This window comes from Hyla sarda, chromosome 2 (assembly GCF_029499605.1).
Source record: "Hyla sarda isolate aHylSar1 chromosome 2, aHylSar1.hap1, whole genome shotgun sequence".
NCBI classification, from domain to species: Eukaryota; Metazoa; Chordata; class Amphibia; order Anura; family Hylidae; genus Hyla; species Hyla sarda.
In genome coordinates, this window is record NC_079190.1 from 24236702 (window position 1) to 24254865 (window position 18164).

General features: G+C 45.9%; 1 protein-coding gene across 1 annotated transcript in view; it reads left to right on the forward strand.

Annotated features, from left to right (window-relative positions):
- Nucleotides 1-18164, forward strand: part of TMEM135 (transmembrane protein 135) — a 455209-nt gene that overhangs the window by 154523 nt on the left and 282522 nt on the right. The gene's annotated exons all lie outside the window — the stretch shown is intronic.

Sequence of the window (18164 nt, forward strand, 5' to 3'; positions counted from 1 at the left end):
AATGAGAGTAAGCGAGGTCCTAGCAGGGAATGAGAGTAAGCGAGGTCCTAGCAGGGAATGAGAGTAAGCGAGGTCCTAGCAGGGAATGAGAGTAAGCGAGGTCCTAGCAGGGAATGAGAGTAAGCGAGGTCCTAGCAGGGAATGAGAGTAAGCGAGGTCCTAGCAGGGAATGAGAGTAAGCGAGGTCCTAGCAGGGAATGAGAGTAAGCGAGGTCCTAGCAGGGAATGAGAGTAAGCGAGGTCCGCCTTGACAGGCGGACCTCGCTTACTCTCATTCCCTGCTAGGTTAAGGTATTAATAGCAGCATTTTTTCTGTCCTCCTCAAATATCGCTATGAATAAGGTTTTTCTTTAAACCGAAACGCGTCAGCGTTTCATTTGTTTTTTAACCTGCACCTCACTTTTTTGTTCTATTTTTAATGGATTAATAAAACATTGAAGTTTTAGGAAGCTGGATTGCACCATTTTCTTTTGCCAAGATTTCTTTACAACTAACATTGTAAATCATCACAAATTTGGCAGTGCCTTATACATTTTAAATATATTGCCATTAGGGCCCTATGGCAGATTAATTACAACTTAATACCAGTATTGCTCTAATATATGTTTTATATTTGTGTTTTTATTTTTTATTGTATTTTAATCAATTTACCTACATTTTGCTCAAACAAACTGTTCTCAATCTCTTCTTCATTGTGTGCCCACCAGGGCGGTACCCTTGAGGTGTGGTCAATTTTTCGAATATTTATTATTGTGACTTTGGATCGGTGGGGATCGATCTATTGGCCGCATTTAACCTCGGATACTTTGGTTGTGAGCTGCACACATTTTGCTTTTCGTGTCTAGATTTGTAAATTACTTCTATTAAAAAATCTTAATCCTTCCAGTACTTATTAGTTGCTGAATGCTACAGAGGAAATTATTTTCTTTTTGGAACACAGAGCTCTCTGCTGACATCACGAGCACAGTGCTCTCTGCTGACATCTCTGTCCATTTTAGGAACTGTCCAGAGCAGCATATGTTTGCTATGGGGATTTTCTCCTACCCTGGACAGTTCTTAAAATGGACAGAGATGTCAGCAGAGAGCACTGTGCTCGTGATATCAGCAGAGAGCTCTGTGTTCCAAAAAGAAAATAATTTCCTCTGTAGCATTCAGCAACTAATAAGTACTGGAAGGATTAAGATTTTTAATAGAAGTAATTTACAAATCTGTTTAACTTTCTGGCACCAGTTAATTTTAGAAAAAAAAAAGTTTTCCACTGGAGTACCCCTTTAACACGGCTGCCTCCCACCACTAGGTATTTCTACTTTTTATATATCTATACCCCTCATTGCTCTTCCCTGCCTCCTTCCCGCTTTAGTTCGCCCGAGGTCAACGTTTCTGTTTAAATATCCTGAAAATATGTAATTGGCAGGAAATGACTGCATTGGCCGAGTAATGACAACATTATTCACTCTTGTCATGACCTATATGTAACAATGGAGTCCAAATATGACATGAAGACTCCTTTCTCTCCACCATCTGCATCTGTTTCCTGCTTTACAAGTCTCTTATCAGGACTGGGGGGCTCCTCTTCCTGAGGGTAAATAGAGGAAAGTGCTCTCAGTGTTCTTCTGCGTCCTGTCACATTCACATATGCTCTGGCTTTTGCAAAACTACAACTCCCAGCATGCCAACGGCTGTCAGGGAATGCTGGGAGTTGTAATTTTGCAACACCTGGAGGTCCACAGTTTGGAGACCACTGCTCTACCACTACAATAGCTCACACTGAGCAACATTTTAATCATCAATATCAGGTCAGTAAAGCCCCCAAAACTTCCCCTTTTGGTTCAGTTGGTGAGAATATTGGTTAGTGCCTTCTAACTGCTGCAGAACTTATATTACATACACACCTCAGCTGCTGCAGACCATCGTAATACACACCTCAGCTGCTGCAGACCATCATAATACACACCTCAGCTGCTGCAGACCATCATAATACACACCTCAGCTGCTGCAGACCATCATAATGCACTCCTCAGCTGCTGCAGACCATCATAATACACACCTCAGCTGCTGCAGACCATCATAATACACACCTCAGCTGCTGCAGACCATCATAATACACACCTCGGCTGCTGCAGACCATCATAATACACACCTCGGCTGCTGCAGACCATCATAATACACACCTCGGCTGCTGCAGACCATCATAATACACACCTCAGCTGCTGCAGACCATCATAATACACACCTCAGCTGCTGCAGACCATCATAATACACACCTCAGCTGCTGCAGACCATCATAATACCCACCTCGGCTGCTGCAGACCATCATAATACACACCTCAGCTGCTGCAGACCATCATAATACACTCCTCAGCTGCTGCAGACCATCATAATACACACCTCGGCTGCTGCAGACCATCATAATACACACCTCAGCTGCTGCAGACCATCATAATACACTCCTCAGCTGCTGCAGACCATCATAATACACACCTCAGCTGCTGCAGACCATCATAATACACACCTCGGCTGCTGCAGACCATCATAATACACACCTCAGCTGCTGCAGACCATCATAATACACACCTCGGCTGATGCAGACCATCATAATACACACCTCGGCTGATGCAGACCATCATAATACCACCTCGGCTGCTGCAGACCATCATAATACACACCTCGGCTGCTGCAGACCATCATAATACACACCTCGGCTGATGCAGACCATCATAATACACACCTCGGCTGCTGCAGACCATCATAATACACACCTCGGCTCCTGCAGACCATCACAATACACACCTCAGCTCCTGCAGAATTTCTACCTCTAGTATGAGGGTTTTTTGCCTTCCTCTGGATCAACTCAGTAGGGACTCATTAGGGTTATAGGTTGAACTTGATGGGCTCTGGTCTTTTTTCAGCCTTTTGAACTATGTTACTATGTTATAATTCACACCTCGGCTGCTGCAGAATTTCATAATACACACTTTGACAGCTGCATGACCTCATAATAAGAACCTCAGCTGCTGCAGAACCTCATAATAAGCATCACAGCTGCTGCAGAACCTCATAATACATAGCTCAGCTGATGCATGACATCCTAATACACACCTCAGGTGATGTAAAGTGCCACAATGCACACTTCAGATGCTGCAGGACATCCTAATACACACCACAGCTGCTGCAGAACATCATAACACATACCTCAGGTGAACCAGAATCTCATAATAAGTACCTCAACTGCTGCAGAATCTTATAATACACACCTCGGCTGCTGCAGAATTTCATAGCGCGCACCTCGGCAGCTGCATGATCTCATAATAAGCACCTCAGCTGATGAAGAACCTCATGATAAGCACCTCAGCTGCTGTAGACTCTTATAATACACACCTCAGCTGCAGCAGAATTTCATAATACGCACCTCAGCTGCTGCAGAATCTTAAAATACACACCTCGGCTGCTGCATAATTTCATAGTGCGCACCTCGGCAGCTACATAATTTCATAATAAGCGCCTCAGCTGCTGCAGAACCTCGTAATAAACACCTCAGCTGCGGCAATACATCCTAATACACACCTCAGCTGCTGCAATACATCCTAATACACACCTCAGCTGCTGCAGAACATCCTAATACGCACCTCAGCTGTTGCAATACATCCTAATGCACACCTCAGCTGCTGCAGAACATCATAATGCACACCTCAGCTGCTGCAGAACCTCATGCTACACACTTCAGATGCTGCAGATCATCATAATACACACTTAGCTGCCATATACTATATTCAGGGCACCATTATACTAATATCTCAGTAATGAAACATAACCTGTATAAATCATCAGTCATAACCTTATCCAGAAGATCTTACTAGATTTTATTCAGTTTTTATTATTTTTAATTTTTTTTTCTACTTGAAAGCGAAATGTCCTTGAAATAACTCATGAATGTGGATTGTGGGCCCATAGGTCAGTGTCATTACCAAAGCCATCAATCACTGAAAGGACAACTTTTCCAATGGGAGACCATGTGAGTGTGGACATTGTTAGGGTCCCTCTCCTTGTAACCAGTACAACAAAAAAAAGGGGGGGGGGAGGTGTCCCGGTGGCGGCATTTTGTGGTCTGACATGGCTAATTGGTTTTGGCATGCCGGCCCCAGGAAACCTCATCCATCACTCTGGAACAGGAAGCTTGGCAGAAGTCAGGGAAAACATTTAGGACTTTGTTTCTAGTTGTTATTCTACACTGCTAAACCATTCACGTCTCCCAGAGCTAAATGGGCGCCCCTAGGTTTACGTGACCCGTTCAGTGTTGTTGGGAAATCCTTCATAGCCCATCTTCTGAGCCTACAAATTATATTGCTGTTTTTTTGCTTGAACCCAAAAAAAATGCTCCCGGTCCAGATAGCAGTACAAAAAAAGAAGGTTTCCAGCGCAGGATGAAGTCAAACAGGAACTTTATTTAAAGATCACATGGATAGCACACAAGAAACATCAACGGGTTTTGGGTCAACCTGGACCCTTATTCATGGCACGACTAAGGGTCCAGCTTGATCGGAAACGGGTTGGTGTTTCTTGTGTGCTATCCATGTGATCTTTAAATAAAGTTCCTGTTTGACTTCATCCTGCGGTGGAAACCTTCCTTTCTCACCAAGCAGCTAAGTTTATTCAAATCTTATGGCCCTGGTACAGATGACAGGCAGGGGAGCTGCGGTGGAGGACGGGGCTAGTGATAGTGGTCGCATGCAACTGCATGCTAGTGATCTGCAGTCCACAATTCTCTAAGTGAATAAAAAATCAATCACACATTGCCCGCCCGACGTTTCGCCACAAGCTGTGGCTTTCTCAAGGGCTTAGAGGCAAATGGCCGTTTCTTGCCAGGCTGAGTCCGTTCCGTGTGCTTCCCCGGGCTTCTCCTTACGCTTAGTTTCGTATGTGCCGGCTTCTCCTCTCTGCTGTTTTACATTTGGAACTTCTTTAGACCCTTTTAGTTTTTTTTAATTTTGTTTTGTTGCTCCTTTTGGCACTAAAATAAAAATAAAAAAATATTTTCCCCCAAATTCTGCCCTCAATACTCCATAACGTGAAAACAGAAAGATCTCAACTCGCATTCAGTTGTCCCAGAATGTCCAAGCTTCCGCAAGAGTTTGTAGATAACTTCCCAAAAAAACTAGTTATACCAATACTTTTTTATTCTTACACATAAATACAAAGCAATGCGTTTCGGTCCTATTCGCTTGGACCTTCAACAAGTAATATATGTTCATGCAAATACTTATATACACGCACTGATCATTTACTTCCCTGTGATGTCCTCACGTAAACAATAAGCCATAAAATAGTACAAAAAAATCACATAAATTAACAGAATCCTATTCACATACTAGCAGGAATGACCTACTGAGGAAATCCCCCCACACGGACAGAGGTGTCAGCAGTGAGCACTGTGGACAAGACCAAAAAAAAAATTCAAAAAGCAAAGAATTTCCTTTGTAGCATACAGCTGCTAATAAGAACTGGAAGGATAAAGATTTTTTAATAGAAGTTATTTACAAATCTGTTTAACTTTCTGGCACCAGTTCATTTAAAAAATAAAAAAAAAGTTTTCCACCGGAGTACCCCTTTAAGCCCCCATTTGAATCTATGTGTGCACATCCCTGATAGGCCATCAGTCTACAGTCACTCTCTTGGGGATTTTGGGGAACCTGTTGAGATGGTAAATTTTTTTCCTAAATTATTTTGTAAAAACAAAAAAACTTTAAAACAGTATCAGCTTGGAAATAAAGACGGATAAGATAAATTGATCTCAAAGGCCATCCAGATGGTAGTCATGCTGATGTCAAGCAGAAAGGAAAGTATGTCAATAAAAATCCCTCAGGGCCCACGCTGAGCCCTACAAGCTCTAAAGCAAATTTAAAGGGGTACTCCGCCCCTGGCATCTTATCCCCTATCCAAAGGATAGGGGATAAGATGTTAGATCGCCGCGGTCCCGCTGCTGGGGACCCCGGGGATCGCCGCTGCGGCACCCCGCCATCATTACTGCACAGAGCGAGTTCGCTCTGTGCGTAATGACGGGCGATACAGGGGACGGAGCAGCCTGACGTCATGGCTCCGCCCCTCATGACATCACGGCCTGTCCCCTTAATGCAAGTCTATGGCAGGGGGCGTGACGACCGCCAGGCCCCCTTTCCATAGACTTGTATTGACAGGGGCGGGCCGTGACGTCACGAGGGGCGGAGCCGTGATGTAACGATGCTCCGGCCCCTGTATTGCCCGTCATTACGTGCAGAGCGATCTCGCTCTGCGCAGTAATGATAACGGGGTGCTGCAGCAGCGATCCCTGGGGTCCCCAGCAGCAGGACCCCGGCGATCTGACATCTTATCCCCTATCCTTTGGATAGGGGATAAGATGTCTAGGGGCGGAGTACCCCTTTAAATGGGTGCTCCGGCCTTAATACACCTTATCGCCTATCCGAAGGATAGGGGATAAGATGTCTGATCGCGGAGGTCCCGCCGCCAGCGGCGGGACCCCCGCGATCAGACATCTTATCCCCTATCCGAAGGATAGGGGATAAGATGTATTAAGGCCGAGTACCCCTTTAACTTGGACATTTCTGTCTTCCATCACAATGGCCCCGTTTTCTTGTAAAACCAGCTTTGTCTGGTGTCCCAATTGCAGATGACCTTTAGAGGTGGCATCTCGCCCTGCTCTTTCTCTCCCTAGACTTTGCTCACAGACGTCTTGTTATTACAGTCCCAAAACACACATTAATATTAGACGGCCTACAAACAAGCCCCCATTAACATTAATATTTTCAGGGGAAACATCCCCTCTCACAGAGCGGCGATTCATGGAACGTGAATTATTGTCCGAGACGGTAGACACTTGTCCCATTCCTTAGCCACTGTTTGTATGACACAGGGACAAAGGAAAGCCCCTCTCTATACATTTAGTGTGCGATGGCCCTCAATACAGATCATTAGGATTCCATACGTGGACAAAGCCAACATTGTCTAGTGGGGAGAATGGGAATGTTATGAGCCTTTTGATTGATCCTCCATAGGATTGTAACAAGCCTTCTATTATTTCGACACTGACCACTTTTGAAGCTTGATCCCTCTGATTGATCGGGTGGGTGGTCCCCCCGGGGGACGGCAGGTACAATTGCCTGACTCATTTAATATCCATTAGCCTAGTGAGAAGAAAGCTGAGAAAACTCAGTCGACAGTGAAGCTCACCTACTTTATCTAATGGGGTCCTTAAATTATATTCTTAGTTATTGTTTCGTTAAAATTGAAATAAAAAGAAAAAAAATAATCATTTAGGGCTGGCATGTTAGACATAAGGTGATAGGGTGGGGGGGGGGGGTTAAAGGGGTTATCTAGGAAAAAACTTTTCATATATTGCAGGACTCATTCTAATATATTTATTTATTATTATTATTATTATTTTTTTTTTTTTTTTACTGTAAATTTTTATTAAGATATTTGGAGTACATTCCAAACAGGTAAAATAAGACAAAAAAACAAAAAATAAAAAAAGACATGAGAACATGAGTTCAAAATAAGCCACCAGAACATAAAGCAAGATAGGCTGACTAGGTAAACAGTTCAAAGCGGTCCACTAGGAACCGCGGCAACAGGTACCAGCAAACAATTAGTCACATATCCATCATGTAGCAGAGCCAAAATAGCATAGTGACTCTCAACTAGGAAGGGGTGAGGTGGGAAACAGACAGATGACACGCAAGACAAGTCAAACAAACAACAACAGGGAGGAGAGGAAATACTATAAGAAAAAGGAAGAGACGAGAAGAAGGGGAGGAGGAAACAGTAGAGAGTCAAGGCGGCTGCCTACCAGAGAAGCGCTCCCAAGGTTCCCATACTCCCAGAAAGGAGGGTATAGTATTGTTTAAAGAGGCCGTAAGAAACTCCAAGGATCTAATTTCTCGAATCCGTAGGAATAGGTCTGATTCAGAGGGAGGAAGAGATTTCTTCGAGCACCTGGCAATTAAGGTCTTAGTAGCCAAAACTATACTCGTAAACCATTTAAAAGGCCTCTTAGTCAGTGTGGGGTAAGAGAGATGAAGGAGATAGACAAGTGGGTCTAGAGGAACCAGCACTGCCAAAGCTTCACGCACCAATCTCTGAACCACAGTCCAGGACGTCCCAATGAGAGGACAGAATATATGCAACAGCGTATCCAGACCCACCCCACAGCGCCAGCACTGAGGAGGGATGTCCGGGTTCAATCTATTCAATATCTCGGGAGTGTGATACCAGCCCATGACTAACTTATATTGGGTTTCCTTGTAAGCAGTACAAATCGATGCCTTATACGCCCTTTCCCAAATAATCTTCCATTGAGGGAGAGAGATAGAGGTATTAAGAGCTGTCTCCCAGCGCCCAATGGAGGAGAGAGTAGATATCTGAGAGAAGGCCCCTTGTCTGAGGTCCCCCACGGCAAAGCCATTCAAATCCAGTCGGCAAGGGGACCGTCACAGATCCCACCATAGTCGACATAAAATGCCTCAATTGCAGATAACAGAAGCGTTCAGACAAGAGGAGATCCCATAGAGACCGCAACTGGTCAAAAGACAGGAGAGAACGCGTAAGAGGGTCCACAACATCAGCCCAACAGAAAAGCCCCCGAGACCCCCATTCCCGCACCATCGGAAAATCAGGGTGATAAAGGAAGGACCTAAGAGGAGAGGGAAAAGAGGACAGATGGAATTTCACAGAGCAGTACCCCCAGACGTGTTTAGAGAAAGCCATAGGACCCAGCAAAGGAGATAGGATAGGAATAGAGGCCGGAGGAGACCACAAAAATGTGTTAAGGTGATAGGGCGCAAGCCAGAAAGGACTCATTATAATATGACATTTCACAATATACACCTGTTAAAAAAAAAACAATTTTCACCGGAAATTCGAGCTCAAAATAGCCACCACTAGGGGTCGCCTGTCTTTTAGCCAAACTGACTAGTCAAGATTTTACAGCATACTGGATACCGGCCGTAAAGCATACCGGTATCCAGTATAGGAGATTTCGATTGTGTATGCAAAACTACAGATAAAGAATGTGTGGACATGCTGGGAGCTGTAGTTTTAAAACAGCTGGAGGCAACACTGCTCTAACACAGTTAATTACAAACATTGCAGCTTCAGTTGTTATTAAACTACAACTCCCAGCATGCTGAAATAGTCAAAGCTTTCTCGGACTCCTGAATGACAAAGAAGTTGATCAGACATTCAGGAGTCTGTGAAAGATGAATTATCACGATTCGGCTGACAGGAGGTGGATCCTCTGTGCCAGAGAGGGATTGGCGTGGACCGTGCTAGTGGACCGGTTCTAAGCTGCTACTGGTTTTCACCAGAGCCCGCCGCAAAGCGGGATGGTCTTGCAGCGGCGGTAGCAACCAGGTCGTATCCACTAGCAACGGCTCAACCTCTCTGACTGCTGAAGATAGGCGCGGTACAAGGGAGTAGACAAGAGCAAGGTCGGACGTAGCAGAAGGTCGGGGCAGGCAGCAAGGATCGTAGTCAGGGGCAACGGCAGGAGGTCTGGAACACAGGCTAGGAACACACTGGGAAACGCTTTCACTGGCACGATGGCAACAAGATCCGGCAAGGAAGGGAAGGGGAAGTGAGGTTAAATAGGGAAGTGCACAGGTGAATGAACTAATTAAGCCAACTGCGCCAATCAGCGGCGCAGTGGCCCTTTAAATCGTAGAGACCCGGCGCGCGCGCGCCCTAATGAGCGGGGCCGCGCGCGCCGGGACAGGACCGACGCAGAGCGAGTCAGGTACGGGAGCCGGGGGTGCGCATCGCGAGCGGGCGCCACCCGCATCGCGAATCGCATCCCGGCTGGGAGAGGTATCGCAGCGCACCCGGTCAGCAGGTCTGACCGGGGCGCTGCGATTGCGAGGATGTTGCGAGCGCTCCGGGGAGGAGCGGGGACCCGGAGCGCTCGGCGTAACAGTACCCCCCCCTTGGGTCTCCCCCTCTTCTTGGAGCCTGAGAACCTGAGGACCAGACTTTTGTCTAGGATGTTGTCCTCAGGTTCCCAGGATCTCTCTTCAGGACCACAGCCCTCCCAATCTACCAAAAAAAGTCTTTTTCCTCTGACCGTCTTGAAGGCCAGTATCTCCTTTACGGAGAAGATGTCAGAAGAACCGGAAACAGGAGTGGGAGAAACAAGTTTGGGAGAGAAACGGTTGATGATGAGTGGTTTAAGGAGAGAGACATGGAAGGCATTGGGAATACGAAGAGAAGGAGGAAGAAGGAGTTTGTAAGAGACAGGATTAATCTGGCATAAGACTTTGAAAGGACCAAGATAGCGTGGTCCCAGTTTGTAACTGGGGACACAAAAGCGGACATATTTAGCGGAGAGCCATACCTTGTCTCCGGGAGCAAAGATGGGGGGAGCTCTTCTTTTCTTATCGGCAAACTTTTTCATGCGAGATGAAGCCTGTAAAAGAGAATTTTGGGTCTCTTTCCATATGGTGGAAAGATCACGAGTCACTTCATCTACAGCGGGCAAACCAGAGGACAAGGGAATAGGGAGGGGGGGAAGAGGGTGACGGCCGTACACCACGAAAAATGGGGATTTAGCAGAAGATTCAGAGACTCTAAAGTTGTACGAGAATTCGGCCCAAGGTAGAAGATCTGCCCAGTCATCCTGGCGGGAGGAAACAAAATGCCGTAAATAGTCACCCAGGACCTGGTTAATTCTTTCTACTTGCCCATTGGATTGAGGATGATAAGCAGAAGAGAAGTTTCATTTAATCTTGAGTTGTTTACAGAGAGCCCTCCAGAATTTTGACACGAATTGGACACCTCTATCCGAGACAATCTGCGTGGGCAAACCGTGAAGACGAAAAATGTGTACAAAAAATTGTTTTGCCAACTGAGGCGCTGAAGGAAGACCAGGAAGAGGAATAAAATGTGCCATCTTGGAAAATCGATCAACGACCACCCAAACAACAGTGTTGCCACGGGATGGGGGTAGGTCTGTAATAAAGTCCATACCAATCAGAGACCAATGCTGTTCGGGGACAGGCAGAGGGTGAAGGAGACCAGCAGGCTTCTGGCGAGGAGTCTTATCCCGGGCACAGACAGTACAGGCCCGCACAAAATCAACAACATCTGTTTCCAGAGTCGGCCACCAATAGAAACGAGAGATGAGTTGCAAGGACTTTTTGATGCCCGCATGGCCTGCGAGGTGGGAGGAGTGACCCCATTTGAGAATCCCGAGACGCTGGCGTGGAGAAACGAAGGTCTTCCCTGGAGGAGTTTGCCTGATGGAGGCTGGAGAAGAGGAGATCAGACAGTCAGGAGGAATGATGTGTTGCGGAGAGACCTCTACTTCCGAGGCATCCGAGGAATGAGAGAGAGCATCGGCCCTAATGTTCTTGTCGGCAGGGCGAAAATGAATTTCAAAGTTAAAACGGGCAAAGAACAACGACCACCTGGCCTGGCGAGGATTCAGCCGTTGGGCAGACTGGAGATAGGAGAGATTCTTGTGATCGGTGAAAATGATAACTGGAAATTTTGATCCCTCTAGCAGATGCCTCCATTCCTCAAGTGCCAATTTAATGGCCAGTAGTTCTCGATCCCCGATGGAGTAGTTCCTCTCCGCCGGAGAGAAGGTCCTAGAAAAAAACCCACAAGTAACAGCATGCCCGGAAGAATTTTTTTGTAGAAGGACCGCTCCAGCTCCCACTGAGGAGGCATCAACCTCCAATAGGAAGGGTTTAGATGGGTCAGGTCTGGAGAGCACGGGAGCAGAAGAAAAGGCAGACTTGAGCCGTTTAAATGCGTCTTCCGCTTGGGGAGACCAGGACTTAGGATTGGCATTCTTCTTGGTTAAAGCCACGATAGGAGCCACAATAGTGGAAAAATGTGGAATGAATTGTCTGTAATAATTGGCGAACCCCAAAAAACGTTGGATAGCACGGAGTCCGGAGGGGCGTGGCCAATCTAAGACGGCAGAGAGTTTGTCTGGATCCATTTGTAGTCCCTGGCCAGAGACCAAGTATCCTAGGAAAGGAAGAGATTGACATTCAAACAGACATTTCTCCATTTTGGCATAAAGTTGATTGTCTCGAAGTCTCTGAAGAACCATGCGGACATGCTGGCGATGTTCTTCTAAGTTGGCAGAAAAAATCAGAATATCGTCCAGATACACAACAACACAGGAATATAAGAGATCACGAAAAATTTCATTAACAAAGTCTTGGAAGACGGCAGGGGCGTTGCACAGGCCAAAGGGCATGACCAGATACTCAAAGTGTCCATCTCTGGTGTTAAATGCAGTTTTCCATTCGTCCCCCTCCCTGATGCGGATGAGATTATATGCACCTCTTAAGTCCAGTTTGGTAAAGATGTGGGCACCTTGAAGGCGTTCAAAGAGTTCAGAGATAAGAGGTAGGGGGTAGCGGTTCTTTACCGTGATTTTATTAAGTCCGCGGTAATCAATGCAAGGACGTAGGGAGCCATCTTTTTTGGACACAAAGAAAAATCCAGCTCCGGCAGGAGAGGAGGATTTGCGGATAAACCCCTTTTTTAAATTTTCCTGGATGTATTCAGACATAGCAAGAGTCTCTGGGGCGGACAGAGGATAAATTCTGCCCCGGGGTGGAGTAGTGCCCGGGAGGAGGTCAATAGGACAGTCAAAAGACCTGTGAGGGGGTAAAGTCTCAGCTTGCTTTTTGCAAAATACGTCAGCATAGTCCATATAAGCCTTAGGGAGACCGGTTACGGGGGGAACCACAGGGTCACGGCAGGGAGTACTGGGAACCGGTTTAAGACAGTCCTTGAAACAAGAAGTACCCCAGCTCTTGATCTCTCCTGTGGACCAATCAAGGGTTGGGGAATGGCGTTGAAGCCACGGTAGTCCAAGGAGAATTTCGGAAGTGCAATTGGAGAGGACCAAAAACTCAATTTTTTCGTGATGAGGTCCGATGCACATTAGGAGGGGTTCCGTGCGGTAACGCACGGCACAGTCCAATCTTTCATTGTTAACACAATTGATGTAGAGGGGTCTGGCGAGACTGGTCACTGGGATGTTGAACCTGTTGATGAGAGAGGCCAAAATAAAATTTCCTGCAGATCCGGAATCCAAGAAGGCCTTAGTGGAGAAGGAGAAGGTAGAGGCAGATATCCGCACAGGCACAGTAAGGCGTGGAGAAGCAGAGTTGACATCAAGAACTGTCTCACCTTTGTGTGGAGTCAGCGTACGTCTTTCCAGGCGGGGAGGACGGATAGGACAATCCTTCAGGAAGTGTTCGGTACCGGCACAGTACAGGCAAAGATTCTCCATGCTGCGTCGTGTCCTCTCTTGAGGTGTCAAGCGAGACCGGTCAACTTGCATAGCCTCCACGGCGGGAGGCACAGGAACGGATTGCAGAGGACCAGAGGAGAGAGGAGCCGGGGAGAAAAAACGCCTCGTGCGAACAAAGTCCATATCCTGGCGGAGCTCCTGACGCCTTTCGGAAAAACGCATGTCAATGCGAGTGGCAAGATGAATGAGTTCATGCAGGTTAGCAGGAATTTCTCGTGCGGCCAGAACATCTTTAATGTTGCTGGATAGGCCTTTTTTAAAGGTCGCGCAGAGGGCCTCATTATTCCAGGATAATTCGGAAGCAAGAGTACGGAATTGGATGGTGTACTCGCCAACGGAAGAATTACCCTGGACCAGGTTCAGCAGGGCAGTCTCAGCAGAAGAGGCTCGGGCAGGTTCCTCAAAGACAGTTCGAATTTCCGAGAAGAAGGAGTGTACAGAGGCAGTGACGGGGTCATTGCGGTCCCAGAGCGGTGTGGCCCATGACAGAGCTTTCCCAGACAGAAGGCTGACTACGAAAGCCACCTTAGACCTTTCAGTAGGAAACTGGTCCGACATCATCTCCAAGTGCAGGGAACATTGTGAAAGAAAGCCACGGCAAAACTTAGAGTCCCCATCAAATTTATCCGGCAAGGAAAGTCGTAGGCCGGAGGCGGCCACTCGCTGCGGAGGAGGTGCAGGAGCTGGCGGAGGAGATGATTGCTGAAGCTGTGGTAGTAGCTGCTGTAGCATCACGGTCAGTTGAGACAGCTGGTGGCCTTGTTGCGCTATCTGTTGCGACTGCTGGGCGACCACCGTGGTGAGGTCGGCGACAACTGGCAGTGGAACTTCAGCGGGATCCATGGCTGGATCTACTATCACGATTCGGCTGGCAGGAGGTGGATCCTCTGTGCCAGAGAGGGATTGGCGTGGACCGTGCTAGTGGACCGGTTCTAAGCTGCTACTGGTTTTCACCAGAGCCCGCCGCAAAGCGGGATGGTCTTGCAGCGGCGGTAGCAACCAGGTCGTATCCACTAGCAACGGCTCAACCTCTCTGACTGCTGAAGATAGGCGCGGTACAAGGGAGTAGACAAGAGCAAGGTCGGACGTAGCAGAAGGTCGGGGCAGGCAGCAAGGATCGTAGTCAGGGGCAACGGCAGGAGGTCTGGAACACAGGCTAGGAACACACTGGGAAACGCTTTCACTGGCACGATGGCAACAAGATCCGGCAAGGAAGGGAAGGGGAAGTGAGGTTAAATAGGGAAGTGCACAGGTGAATGAACTAATTAAGCCAACTGCGCCAATCAGCGGCGCAGTGGCCCTTTAAATCGTAGAGACCCGGCGCGCGCGCGCCCTAAGGAGCGGGGCCGCGCGCGCCGGGACAGGACCGACGGAGAGCGAGTCAGGTACGGGAGCCTGGGTGCGCATCACGAGCGGGCGCCACCGGCATCGCGAATCGCATCCCGGCTGGGAGAGGTATCGCAGCGCACCCGGTCAGCAGGTCTGACCGGGGCGCTGCGATTGCGAGGATGTTGCGAGCGCTCCGGGGAGGAGCGGGGACCCGGAGCGCTCGGCGTAACATGAATGACACACATAGTGACAGCTATGCTGATTAGCATCCAGCTTTACTAGGAGAAGATAAAACAGATAGAACATGTATTCATAAAAATGCTGTACTTTTATCTAAAAAAATGCTTGCACTAATTTTATAAAGATCTATTCTTATATTTATACATTTTATCCTGTTATGAATTCACCATAATGTCTTCTGATTACTGCAGGCAAGCTCCAAGCATCTTCCTCTGTGTAACATGACACAGCATAAAACCAGAGAGGAAAGGGTTACAGAGTAGAGAGTACTGATTTTTTTTTTTGCACTATGACAGGTACGCTTTAAAAATATTTGTAAATTACTTCTATTAAAAAAATCTTAATCCTTTCAGTACTTACGAGCTGCTGAAGTTGAGTTGTTCTCTTCTGTCTAAGTGCTCTCTGATGACACGTGTCTCGGGAACTGTCCAGAGTAGCAAATCCCCATAGCAAACCTCTCCTACTCTGTGCAGTTCCCGAGACAAGCAGAAATGTCAGCAGAGATCACTGTTGGCAGACAGAAAAGAACAATTCAACTTCAGCAGCTGATAATTATTGGAAGGATTTTTGAATGGAAGTAATTTACAAATCTGTTTAACTTTCTGGAGCCAGTTGATATAAAAAAATAAAAAATTAGTTTTTTTCTGGCATACCCCTTTAAGGAAATAATATATGCAATCCTGCGACTCATGACCTTAAGGCCGGATTCACACTACGGAAATTCCTCTCGGAAATTCCGGTGCACCAGAGTCCCATTTCTGGCAATGGGATTCCGTTGCACAGTGCATACTAAAGAGTTTTCAAGTTGGACTTTCTGCTCAGAAAATCCCCTTGTGTTCAATGTTCTCGTTCAATGTCCTGGTGGGTCTCCGCTCCGCAGACATTGCCGACTATGGGGCTGGCAAGGTCGGCGCGGTCCTAGCACCGACCGATTCGTTCAGCGCTGCCTGCACTGGATGATTTAGTCCGGTTGGAGATTACCCAGTGAGAAACCGACCTAAGACTCATACGTAGCTGTAATTTGTTGACTATGTCCATACCTAGTCCTGCTACTGTAAGGATTAAGATTTTTAAATAAAAGTAATTTACAAATCTGTATAACTTTCTGACACCAGTTCATTTAAAAAAAAAAAAATAATAATAATAATAATAATAATGTTTGACATTAGTCCGGTGGCAGGATGTTTAAAACTCCTGGGCAACCCTCGCAGTCCGAGACATTCCGGCAGTCGCATAGACTTGTCCGGGCTTCGCTGTTTTGCTCTCTAGCTTTGGAGATTATAAGTATTTGGGACATCCCTAAACTATATTTTTATTTGACATATAAATAAGATGTGTACCAAATTTAATCCAAATATCTCCAGCCTCCCATCCTTCTTTACCGTTAACACATCTGAACCTAGCTATGAGCAGAGTTATGTCTGACATAATAGGGACATATTGTCTGCCTGTCGACCATGGTCATTTTTTTACAAGGTTGTCCAAAAACACATTCCTGACAGCCATGCTGTCTCCGATCCTTTTACACATAGGACATAGGAGGAAGCAGTAGTCTAGACTGCCCCCCCCGTAGACTGTGGTGACACCCAGTATTAGATGTCATATCACTCAAGTGAATGGAGGCCACTTGACCAATCTGCTGTGCTAGAAGAATGAGCTCCGGGGATCATATTTTTACCAAATATATTTAGTTTAGGAAGATATTTAAAGGGGTTATCCTGGAAAAGAAAAACAGAGCTAATTTTTTTTACCCCTTAAGGACCGAGGGTTTTTCCATTTTTGCACGTTCGTTTTTGTCTCCCTAACTTTAAAAAAATCATAATTCTTTCAATTTTGCACCATATGATGGCTTATTTTGGGGCCACCAATTCTACTTTGTAATGACATCAGTCATTTTGTAAGTTTTGGGGGCTTCCGTTTCTACGCAGTACGTTTTTCGGTAAAAATGACACCTTATCTTTATTCTGTCGGTCCATACGATTAAAATGATACCCTACTTATATAGGTTTGATTTTGTCGCACTTCTGGAAAAAATCATAACTACATGCAGGAAAATTTATATGTTAAAAATTGTCATCTTCTGACCCCTATAACTTTTTTATTTTTCTGCGTACGGGGCGGTATGATGGTTCATATTTTGCGCCATTATCTGTACAATATTTGTTTTTATCTGACTTTTTAATCGCTTTGTATACATTTTTTATGGTATAAAAAGTGATAAAAAATAAGCTATTTTGGACTTTTGGATTTTTTTGCGCGTACGCCACTTTAATTAACTATATATTTTTATAATTCACGCGACAATACCACATATGTTTATTTTTATTTACACAGTTTTTTTTTTATGGGAAAAGGGGGTTGATTCAAACTTTTATTAGGGAAGGGGTTAAATGATCTTTATTAACTTTTTTTTTTTTTTCAGTGTTATAGCCATAGGGGGCTTTAACACTGCACACACTGATCTTTTACATCGATCTTTGTTATCTCATAGGATAACATTGATCGATGATTCTGCCGCTTGTCTGCTTATGCCTGGATCTCAGGCACTGAGCAGTCATTCGGCGATCGGCGACCCATGAGGCAGGTGAGGACCCTCCTTGTGTCTGCCAGCTGTTCGGGATTAGTGTTGATCAGCATAGGCCATATTCGAATTTGCGATATTTCGCGAATATATGGACGAATATTCATCATATATTCGCTAAATTCGCATATTCGTAATATTTGCGTTATACTTTCGCATATGCGAAAATTAGCATATACGAAAATTTGCTTATGCAAAAATTAGTATAAACGAAAATTTGCATATGCGAAAATTAACATATGCGAAAATTCGTATAAGCGGAAATTTGCATATGCAAAAATTTGCTTATGCAAATTTTCACATATGCAAAAATTCGTACACCAGTCTCACACAGTAGTATTAGAGCCTTCTTTACACCACACAAGCTGGAAGCAGAGAGGGATGATCACTGTGATGTGTACAGTGGAAAAAAAAAAACAAATATTCGTAATTGCGAATGTATAGTGCTATATTCATGAATATTCACGAATATCAATAAAATTCTCATTGCGAATATTCGCGAGCAACACTATTCGGGATGCCGCGATTTTGCAGCAGCGGTCCCGAACAGCCCACTGAGCTAACCGGCATTAGTTTACTTTGACTTTAGAGGCGGTGATTAACTTTGAACACCATGTCTAAATGGTTAATAGCATGCGGCACCACGTTCAGTGCTGCGTGCTATTTGCCACGGGTCCCGGCCTTTGTTAG